Here is a 12,320-nt window from a genome sequence, read left to right on the forward strand (position 1 = left end):
CCCATTTTACACATTGCGGCAGGCACAGGTCCCCATTTTACACATAGCGGCAGGCACAGGTCCCCATTTTACACATTGCGGCAGGCACAGGTCCCCATTTTACACATAGCGGCAGGCACAGGTCCCCATTTTACACAGTACGCTGGCAAGTGTCCCCATTTTACACATTGCGGCAGACACGTGTCCCCATTTTACACATTGCGGCAGACAGGTGACCCCATTTTACACAGTACGACAGGCAAGTGTCCCCATTTTACACATTGCGGCAGGCACGTGTCCCCATTTTACACAGTACGCTGGCAAGTGTCCCCATTTTACACATTGCGGCAGACACGTGTCCCCATTTTACACATTGCGGCAGACAGGTGACCCCATTTTACACAGTACGACAGGCAAGTGTCCCCATTTTACACATTGCGGCAGACAGGTGACCCCATTTTACACATTGCGGCAGACAGGTGTCCCCATTTTACACATTGCGGCAGGAAAAAGTGTCCCCATTTTACACATTGCGGCAGGCACGTGTCCCCATTTTACACAGTACGACAGGCAAGTGTCCCCATTTTACACATTGCGGCAGGAAAAAGTGTCCCCATTTTACACATTGCGGCAGGAAAAAGTCCCCATTTTACACATTGCGGCAGGAAAAAGTGTCCCCATTTTACACATTGCGGCAGACAGGTCCCCATTTTACACATTCCGGCAGGTGGTGGGGAGAGGGAGGGAGGGAGGGAGGGAGAGAGAGAGAGAGAGAGGGAGGGAGAGGGGCTGACTTACATTTGAAGCGGTTCTCGCCGCTCTTCAGCCGCCTCTCCCTCCTCGTCTGCGCGGCTCCCCCTTCTCCGTCCTCCCGAGTGCCCAGCTCGGGGGGGGCGGGGTTTCGTGGAATGACGCGTTTGCGTCGTGACGTCACGACGCAATCGCGTCATTACGCGAAACCCCGCCCCCCCGAGCTGGGCACTCGGGAGGACGGAGAAGGGGGTTTCAATTTTCAAAGTACAAAGAAGTGCCTCGGCGCTGCACTGGCGCATAGGGAGAGGGTGTTAGGGGGTCTCGGCGCCCCCTCCAATCCGGCGCCCAGGTCGCCTGCCCCCCTAGCCCCCCCCTAGTTTCAGCCCTGCTCTAGGGATCAGGTTCCAGGCTGTGCACTTGTATTATACATAGTAGATAATTATGTTGCATTACACTGCACTAGACTATTGTGTATTTCAAGCCTCTGTGGAGGCTGGCCACACCCCTAAGTATGGGCCCCTATCACTGCATCCCTCCGTTGGGCCCTTCATGCCCCAGTTCGACACTGCCTCTGACAGCAGCAGCGTGGGGAAGTTTCTCTTCCCTGCACTGCTAACACTGTTTATATGACTGGTCGCATCCTGTGCGACCAGATCAGATAAAACACTTGCTGGTGTGGTCGCATCTGATGTCACCATGACAGGCAAGTGGTTAAATAATGGGAAGATTAGTATATTAGGAGTAAAAGAATTTGGGAGAAAAAGGGGCTTGCTATGGAAAAGAGTGACATATTTAAGCCTTAGAAATAAAGCAGTTGGCTCGGTATCCTCATGATAGGTCGACATTCAGTAGGTTGACACCAAATGGATGACATGCATGTGGTCGACATGGTCAAAAGGTCAACAGGTTTCAAATGGCCAACATACACTAATTGGGGTTCCACGTGCTCCAAGGTAAAATTTGACACAAAAAAAATATCAACCTTTTGAACCATTCGACCTTTTGACCATGTTGACATTGTGCATGTCGACCATTTAGTGTCAGCCTAGACGCTGTCGACCTTTTGAGTATATTTAAGATACCATAACCAGTTGTCTCAACTGCTATTCCCCTGTGTGATGGAAACAATGATTTGATTATGATGTAATAAAATGATACTGGACATAGGTATACATAGCCAACAGCTAAACATAGTGACATGAGCTCTCACAGGGGCGGAGCCAGAACTTTGTGGGCCCCATGGCAACATTTTGAAGGGGCCCCCGTCCCAATGCTCCTAGTGAGACACTTCTCTGCAGCAGCTGTTAATTTCATGCCCTATAATAGTGCCCAGGTTCATTTTCTGAACCATAGTAGAGCCTTATTTAATGTAATGGCCCATAGTAGTGCCCTAGTTTCTTTTATGAATTGCAGTAGTGCTTCAGTTCACCCTATGTCACATTACAGAGCTGCCAGTACACATTATGCCGCACAGTACCCCCAATTCACATTATGGTATATAGTGCTTCCCGTTCATATTGTGCCTCATTACAGTGCCCTGATTCATATTATATAACATTAGAATGCCCTCCAGGTTATTTTATACCACACTACAATGAGCAGGTCCAGGGGCATAACTAGATATATTGCAGGCCCCAATAAAAAAGTTTGAAAGGAACCCTACGTACCACCCAATGGCGAAATATTTATATAACACATGAAACTTTGATAGGGAAGGTGGGCCCCTCTCAGCTCTGGGCCCCATAGCAACTGCACTGCCTGCTCCTATGGTAGCTACTCCCTTGTGCTCTAAAATGCACATATTGAGGATGATAAAAAAAATTGATAGCAACAGGGGTAAGTTACTGGGGGGAAAAAGTGCAAGCAATCCGTCCTATATCAGACCGCCTCTTCCCTCCCCCACCCCGCACCTCTAATTCTCAGGAGTAATAAGTGTCAGATGTGCACAGGTTTGCATTCACACTTCTGTCTGCATTGGCTTTCTGATAATGCACAGAGGGAAATGATATAAGATGGCAAATTGCCGCTGTACTCCCTTTGCATCAGCCCCATTGTTAATAAAGCCCATTTTGTACTTTACAGACACACTGCACACTCTTCACATACACATGCCAAATAGGCAGAGTAGGCACCAACCTATGGGCCCTGCATCTTTCAGGGGCCCCACGACAACTGATCAAAATAATATTGATTTAATCTTGAAAGAGAATTACAATTAAGCTTTCTTAAAGTGTTTCCAAAATAAAGAAAAAATGAAACCAAAACTTTACAGTAAAGACTCTATAGATAAAATACTGTATTAATGTAATGTACCTATCAACAACTTAACAACTTAAAGTACATAAACCATAGACATCAGATTCACATTACAGTTTCTAGATCGTAGTCTGTTGTTTGGTAAAATTAAAAACGTATCAGGAGATAATTTGCGACCCCCCCCCCCCCCCCCCCCCCCCCGAGATTTCAACTGCCTGGGGGCCACCACAGGTTTTAATCTGACACTATACATCAGCTGTTGTCTTGCTGGAATAAAACATATCCTTTGTTTCTTGTACATTACATTAAAGTTGAATATTAAAAATACATAAGGTATAATATATTTAACATACATAAGGTATAATATATTTAAAAAAACAATAATATATACAATTCAGTTTTCAAATGTGAAAACTTAGCTCTTCCAAATAAGTACTGTTTAAAAAAAAAAAAAAGACTATTCAATATAACAGGCAGAAAATAAGACTTTTCAAAGTGTAAAACCAAAAAAAAATAATAATAATAATTCTGCAGATTGGTAACCACCACTATATCCATGTGCAGCACAAGAGGAGCCACTTTCTTGAAATATGTAAAAGTTTAAAAAAGGTTTAAAAAAACAATGATGATGATCATTTTAAGCATATATCCTGTAGCGAATCACCCCATTTACCCCCATTTACTACTGACATGATTGTTTTTTTTACATATGTACAGATGAATTTGTATTTAATAAATGTAATCAGTTTTTTAGTGTAGACAGTCAGAATGTCAACAGTACTAATTTAACTTGAAACTAAAGGGGGGTACACACGGAGTGATAATCTAAGCAATCTGACTAGATTGCTTAGATTTTCAGCAAGATCGCTCCGTGTGTAGCCCTAACAGCGATAGCGATGCGCAGCCCCGCACATCGCTATCGCTGCTGCTAGATTGGCCTGCATGGGTGAAGTGAGCGGCCCCCCCATCTACCCCTGCACGCTCAGCACAGATCGCGCTGTGCTGAGCGCCGGGAGAGATGTGTGCTGAGCGGTTCGCTCAGCACACATCTCTCCAGCATCGGGCCGTGAGTACTGGCCTTAACCCTACCTGCACACTAACTGCTGCCTCACCATAAAGCTAGGCATGCATTATACAATTATCTGACAGATTATCTGTCCAATCTGGCTGATTGGAATGAAAATCTGGTAATGGATGTGAGCAAATGACAATCGGCCATTTGCTCCCAAACAGTGGAAAATGTCATTCAGACAAATTGGTTTAATCTGTTATTTAGACCTGTCCCCTGGTCTTGAACCTTAGTGGTAGAGACCCACCAGATGAGGTTACCTGGTCACTGTTGGTGGGCCATATTTTTGGCCAACATTATGCTAAGCACTGCAAATTTACTCTATGTTATATTGCAGAGTTTATTATAATTATTCAGATTAGTAGTGTTTAGTATTTTAGAGTGTGCAAATGCATTTTGTCCTTTTTTAATGGGAATTCACCACTGGGGACAAGCCATTGATACTGAAGGAATCAAATTAAGTGCTAACAATTCAAATGATAACATGCATTTCAACAATAAAACCTAAAATGTGGCACCTTTATGGCAGTACGAATGGTGCAATGCTTGGGTTTGAATCCCACCACGGTCCTAGCTGTGTGGAGTTTGTATATTCTCCCTATGCTTGTGTGGGTTTCCTCCATGTGCTCCGGTTTCCTCCCACAATCCAAAAATATACTGGTAGGTCAATTCGTGTGTGTGTGTGTGTGTGTGTGTGTGTGTGTGTGTGTGTGTGTGTGTGTGTGTGTGTGTGTGTGTGTGTGTGTGTGTGTGTGTGTGTGTGTGTGTGTGTGTGTGTGTGTGTGTGTGTGTGTGTGTGTGTGTGTGTGTGTGTGTGTGTGTCAGACTAGATGGGCCGAGTGGTTCTTATCTGCCGTGAAATTCTGTGTTTCTATGTTTATAGATAGATTAACAGCTAGAATACGATTAGTTGCTATGGTACTTTCACTGTCCACCAGTTTTCATAAATTTTCTAATAACAATATTAACCCCTTGCGTTCAAGTATCAGCTGCTTTGTGTAGCTAATGTATTTGTATTTATATTATATGGATAATTTAGACAAGCTTTGATCATGTTCGATCATATCTATTTCCCTATAAATTGTATATCTGTCTGTTATTACCCAGTTTTGTTTTATTATTGTTTGATCCTAACTGTAAAGTGCAGTGGAATATGCTACGCTATATAAAAAACTGTCAATAAATAATAAAAATTAGGTCATTTGTAAAGATAGATAGATCGATCGATCGATATATGGAAAGGGCAAAAATAATTGTTAAGTTAATTAATGTGTTAATATAACCTAAATATATGCACATTTCACTGTGGTTGCTATTTTATCTGCTAACAATACTGTTTATACAGAATATGTTCTATTTGCACAATGGCAGTTCCTGTAAGGCAGACTTAGGGCTTAATTCAGACCTGATTGCAGCAGCAAACTTGTTCTGTAATGGGCAAAACCATGTGCACTGAAGGGGGGGGCAGATATAACATGTGCAGAGAGAGTTAGTTTTGGGTGAGTTATTTTGTTTCTGTGCAGGGTAAATACTGGCTGCTTTATTTTTACATTGCAACTTAGATTTCAGTTTGAGCACACCCCAGCCAAATCTAACTCTCTCTGCACATGTTATATCAGACACCCCCCTGCACTGCACATGGTTTTGCCCATTAGAGAACAAATTTGCTGCTGCGATCAGGTCTGAATTAGGCCCTTAGTCAACCTTTGGTTCACAGCTGAGGGCAGAATCTGGCAGGGTATGCTGACACTTGTTGTTACCCAACTGACAAAGAAACACAGCCTTACTCTATCTGCTCCCCGCTATAGTATCGCTGGGAGTAAACAATTAGTTAAGCAATATAAATTCTACCAATAGTTCCTACAACCATGGTTAAAAGTATGTCTATCATCTGCACTGCATAATATATTCCTGCACACCCTGGCCTACTTTCACTACGGATTTGGGGCTGATTCTCAGTTGGGAGTAAGAAAAACAAGTAACTTTGTATATAGAATAAAACATGTTGCACTGAAATGGGTGCAAATACACTTGTTTATTTTCATAAATGTATGTATTTATTTATTTTGCATGCAGGATAAATACTGGCTGCTTTTGCATGTAGCCCCCAAATACTGCACAGTTTTATTTTTACATTGCAATTTAGATTTGAGCTTGGACACACCCTCTCGCACATCTGCATCTCTCTGCACATTTTGCATCTGCCCCACCAGCTGTGTAACATGGCTTTATTAAGGGGCAAAGTTACTTGGTGTTTTTTCTTTGCTCCCAAATCATAATTAGCCCCTCAGTATGAAACTTATGTAGCAGTGGCTTTGTTACTTGAGACTAAGGGGGTGATTTAGACCTGATCGCTGGGCTACTAAATCTGTTGTCCTGCGATCAGATAGTCGCCGCCCAAGGGGAGTATATATTCGCCCTGTGCAAGTGTGCGATCGCATGTGTGCTACAAATATCCCTGTCAGCAGCAGCTGCAAATCCGTTCGCACCACACTCACCATCAAATGTTTTTACTAGTGTGCATGCAGCCCAGGACTTACTCCTATAGTGCGATGAGAACAGGCTGATTGGGGCCGGAGCTGACGTCACACACCCTCCCTGAAAACTCTTGGGAACGCCTGCGTTTTCCCTGACACTCCCAGAAAATGGTCAGGTACCACCCACAAACGGCCTCTTCCTGTCAATCAGCATGCTAATGGCTGCACGATTTAAATTTTCGCACCAGTTTGGCGCTGACCAGCGATGCCTGTTGTTGTTTGGTAATGCATGTGTGCATTGCAGTGCATACGCATGCACAGTCTATCGATGATCACCCGCTGTGCGAAAACAGCAGCGATCAGGTCTGAATCGGGCCTATAGGGAAGTCAGTTGGTGTATCCAGTGTGTAGTTGTAAAAGATAGATAGATAGATAGATAGATAGATAGATAGATAGATAGATAGATAGATAGATAGATAGATAGATAGATAGATAGATAGATAGATAGATAGCATTTATTAGAACGGCATTCTAGCACTAGGGAAGTATATGCTCTGTACTCTGTGACAGTCAGCTCAAATAATATATAAGCAGTCCTTGACACTCAGCGAAAATAAGTGCTGATGTCTGTGACAAACAACAAGAATAAATTCTGCAGCCTTTGGCACTGAACAACCATCAGATCTGCATCCTGTGCTACTCATCAACAATCATATTTGAGGATTGTGGCACTCAGCGACAATCAGATCTGCAGCCTGTGGCACTCAGCGACAATCAGATCTGCATCGTGTGACTCTCAGCGACAATCAGATCTGCAGCCTGTGGCACTCAGCGACAGTCAGATCTGCATCGTGTGACACTCAACGACAATCAGATGTGCAGCCTGTGGCACTCAGCGCCAATCAGATCTGCATCGTGTGACACTCAGCGACAATCAGATCTGCAGCCTGTGGCACTCAGCGACAATCATATTTGCAGCCTGTGGCACACACTGACAATCATATTTGCAGCCTGTGGCACTCAGTGACAATCATATCTGCAGTCTGTGGGACTCAGTGACAATCAGATCTGCAGCCTGTGGCACTCTGCGACAATCAGATCTGCAGCCTGTGGAACTCAGTGACAATCAGATCTGCAGCCTGTGGCATTCAGTGACAATAATATCTGCAGCCTGTGGCAGTCAGCGACAATCAGATCTGCAGCTGGTGGCACTCAGTAACAATCAGATCTGCAGCCTGTGGCACTCAGTGACAATCAAATCTGTTGTCTTTTACCAAACAGCTATAGGCTCTGCAATCTGTGGCACCCAGTATAATATGTTATGTGGTCTGTGTGACCAGAAATAACAAGTCCTGCTATCTGTGGCACCAAGAGATACCTACACAAATGTAGTCCTAATGTGTCACACTACTCAGTAAAGTGTGAGCTCTGCAGCCATCAGGCACCAGCACTGCTGCTTTCTCTCTCTGTGATGTAGTGACACTGCTGTGCAGAGCCCTGTGACTGACATCAGCACTGCACACTGCCCCGTATACAGCAATGGTTGCATTGCAGGAAGTTTCTAAGCTCTGCAGCAAAGAACCCGTATGTTCAGTTACAGCCTGGGCTCCAAATTGGGCAGCACTAAAAAACGGAGAAGACTCGCTGGGGCATTACTCGGGCCAGGCCAGTAAGTGGGTGAAATGATAATGCCCAGTCTGCAGGGTGTTTACTTACCTTGTCATTACAGCAGGCAGAGAAGAGAAGGATGATCCAGTAAAGATGAGCAAAGGCTAAATATGCCAGTTCCGTGGGGGGTTGGTAGCCTGGCATAGAGGGGGCACACAGCTGGCATATGCTGATGTGTGCAGATACAGCTATACCGTGATAACGGGAGACAGATATAACATGGAGGAGAGAGAGGAGATGGGGAGAGAGACAGGATAGATGGAGGGAAAGAGGAGAGAGACATGCAGGGAGAAGAGTAGCACAGACCTTGGCATGGGACTGGCAGGGTCAGGCTGCTTCTGCTGATCCTCATATGCCAGCCAGGGGGTAAGGGGCACATAACAAGAGGGACTGTTACAGGAGAAGGGGCTGGGAGCAGGAGAAGGGGCTGGGAGCAGGAGATAGGGGACTGTTACTGTTACACAGGGCGCGGAAATTTCAAACATATTGGGCAGGAAGAGAGAGGGAAAGAGATCAGATGTGACCGCAACGGCTAAGAGAGACTGCTCCGGCCGGTGACAGCGCGGTGTATGCGGGGCTGCGAGGTGTGCGGCCAGGTGCGCTCACTCACTGATAGGCTCCGTGTAGCAATGGCACTCCTGCAGTATCTGTATGTATGTACTATGTGCTACTCATGTGTGTATGTGGCTCTATCAGTACCCGTCATACATGTGCACCAAGTGCCCGCTCATCTCGTGTCTGTACGCTACCAGCAAGTATTCCTCATAACATGTATGCTAGTTTGTGTGTGATTTTATCTATCTATCTATCTATCTATCTATCTATCTATCTATCTATCTATCTATCTATCTATCTATCTATCTATTTAATCTATCTAACTATATCTCCAGTATGTATGTATGTATGTATGTATGTATGTATGTATGTATGTATGTACATATAAATATATGTGTATATATATATATATATATATATATAAATATATATAATAAAAAAATAAAAATAATATATATATATACACACATATATACACACGCACATACTGGAGATAAATGTATATGTATATGGATGTATAACTGTATATGTTTACACACATATTTGTGTGCATTTATAGTGCACATTTAATGTTTCATATATTATGCAAAATCTTGCGTCTATACATGTTTATAAGGTGTGAGATAAATATATATATATATATATACATACACACATGCGCATATATATATATATATATATATATACACACATAATATATATATATATATGTGTTTAGAAAATGTCCCCCACATATGTTTATGTCCCATATAAATATATATATATATATATATGTTTACAAAGTGACCTTTCCGCCTATATGTATATGCGAGACGTGTCCCTTTTCAACAACAATTCCTTATGATCATAAAGCGTTGGGAAGTGTAATATATATATATATATATATAAATAAAAAATGTGTGTATGTAGTTTTAAATTTGAATACTCCCATATTAAGTGTGTGCATGAGTATACAGTCTGTGTTTAAAAGATGACCCCGAGTATAAGGTATATATACATACCTAGTGCAATTTAAGTTTAGAAACGTGTAATAGAATATCCCATTACATCTAGAATTGCGTACACAATATACCTTCATGTAATGGATAGTCTTTATAAATAACAGATATTTTGCTGTATTTATTCAATTAGATGTTATTAATAAAATTTGCTTCTATTTCATTCCTTGTTTATGACAATCTTTTAATTATACATTACTACAATAAACGTTTTATCTGTAATTCGATGTGAAGCAGCTATTGTACCGGCCTGGGGTCCTAGCTCTGGGGTAAGTGTAAGTTAGTCTGATAAGCACAACTACAGTATATAGGGGGCACATAGGGCGACATTATAGTAACATGCAGAGCTGGCACAGTGCCAGAATAACATGACAATGAGGGGTTTGTGATATCAGCAGGGGAACTGCACGGTGAAGCCAGAATAGTGCTCAACATAGAGAGCAGTATATACAAATATATGTACAGCTTCCCATGAACTGATCTATGGGCTTACCGAGTGTATCTGTGTCCAGGGGAAGGTGTGTGTGCAGAAGACTGTTACCCCTCTTATGCCTGCCCTTCAGCAAGGATGTGTGCTCATCAATCAGTAACTATCTACAGATCTATTATATATTATCATCTGTTTTATATATATATATATATATATATTTATAAATCTATCCAGTAAGCAATAAACGGCACTCAGTAAAGACAACTCGTTAAATGCTGATACGGTCCATATCTGCTTTGAACAAGTTGTCCCCATGAGGGTCGTTTATTGCTTCCTGGATATATTCATTATTGATTCGGGAACCGAGATCAGGTGTGGAGGTGTCAAACAGACCATGTTCTCTACATATATATATATATATATATATATATATGTAGTATCTATCGTTCTGTTTCTTTTTAACCATCTCTACCTATAAATTATCCACGTTTGTCTGTCTGCTAGCTTAATGAAATGTTTGCAGTTGTGTACAGTATATATGCTGTGTACATTCGTAAACATCAGAGCTTTACAGATCCTCGGGACAATTATATAGTAAACTGTACATATGTATTCTGCCTTCTATATACATATTTGCAGGGTGTTGATTTATATTCTTCATAGTGTTAAGTTAGTATTTTTTTAACCAGCAATAGCAACATTAAATACAGTTTTCTTGAAAGATATGTGTGTATATCTATCTATAACTATTATATATTTCGAGAAAACTATGTTTTATATTTCTATTTTTTTTTTATTTTTTTTTTATGGCTTTTCTTTAAAACCTCGGTAAATTATAAGCAAACGCCAAGACATGCAATGCCATTTCGGGAGAATGTGTAGGTTAGTTCGATTAATGTATACAGGTATGTACCAAATTGCATTTTAGAACCGAAACCAGATCTGATGAATATGTTGCCTTAGCCAGAGGATGCATATTACTGAGTTGCTAGAACCCCAAAGACAGTGCAGTACTTATACTATGTAATATATTTACCTGGTATGGGGTGTGAGTATTCATGCATACTTTTACATGCGGTACAAGGCATTGCAAGGTGTATATTGTGGTCCTTGTAAATGTACGAATCATTTCCATCCTTTCATATACTAGTCATTTTCAAACCCACATTTTTTTTTAAATAGTTTCAGTAACTGCAGTGTTGTTACCATGTCATCTGTATATAGTAACAATTCACTGCACTATTAATAGATTGTGTTCATTTAAAATTACATTTTATATATATATATATATATATATATAATTATATTAATGTACATACATGGGATGAATATTACTAACTGTTAAAAGTGTATCACTACGTGTTATTTACACAGTGCAAAACTAAAATAAAATTCTGCATCATAATAATGCACACAGCAAATGTGAACTTATTTATCACTCATCAAATTATTTGGAATAAAAATTAAATAGCCTTAAATAGTGCTTGATGAAGATGTTACTTTTCTTTTTAACAAACAATTAGAACAATAGAATATTTTCCTAACAAGTCATCCTAATCATTTTCTGCAAAATTAATAAATCTCATGCTTATTTACCTAACAGTATCACATTAAAAGTGCAAACCTTGTAATATTCATTATTGTTGTAAATAATATTCAATGAAAAATAAAGAACGAGTTAGAAAATGTGTATGAAAAGACAGACAGGTGTGTTTGTGTGTGTGTGTGTGTATATATATATATACACACACGTGTGTGTGTGTGTGTGTGTGTGTGTGTGTGTGTGTGTGTGTATACACACACACACACACACACACACACACACACACACACACACACACACGGCTTTCATTTACATTTCCTGAAGCTTGGAGTTTAATTAGGTGAGTACAGAGCATGTTATCTATCTATCTATCTATCGATAATATATATGAGACTTATAAAATGCATGAAAACACACTTGCTCAAACGTGTATTAAGAAATAAAACAAAATAAAAGTAAAATACAATAAACGTATTCTAAATGTAAAGCTATATTTAGAATTAAATTCTGCTACAGTGTGTTTGAAAAATACACACATAAAAAAAAATAAAACTCATTGTGCCATGGTGATTTACTTAGAACTTAGACATAC

Source organism: Pseudophryne corroboree, chromosome 9 (assembly GCF_028390025.1).
Source record: "Pseudophryne corroboree isolate aPseCor3 chromosome 9, aPseCor3.hap2, whole genome shotgun sequence".
Taxonomy (NCBI): Eukaryota; Metazoa; Chordata; class Amphibia; order Anura; family Myobatrachidae; genus Pseudophryne; species Pseudophryne corroboree.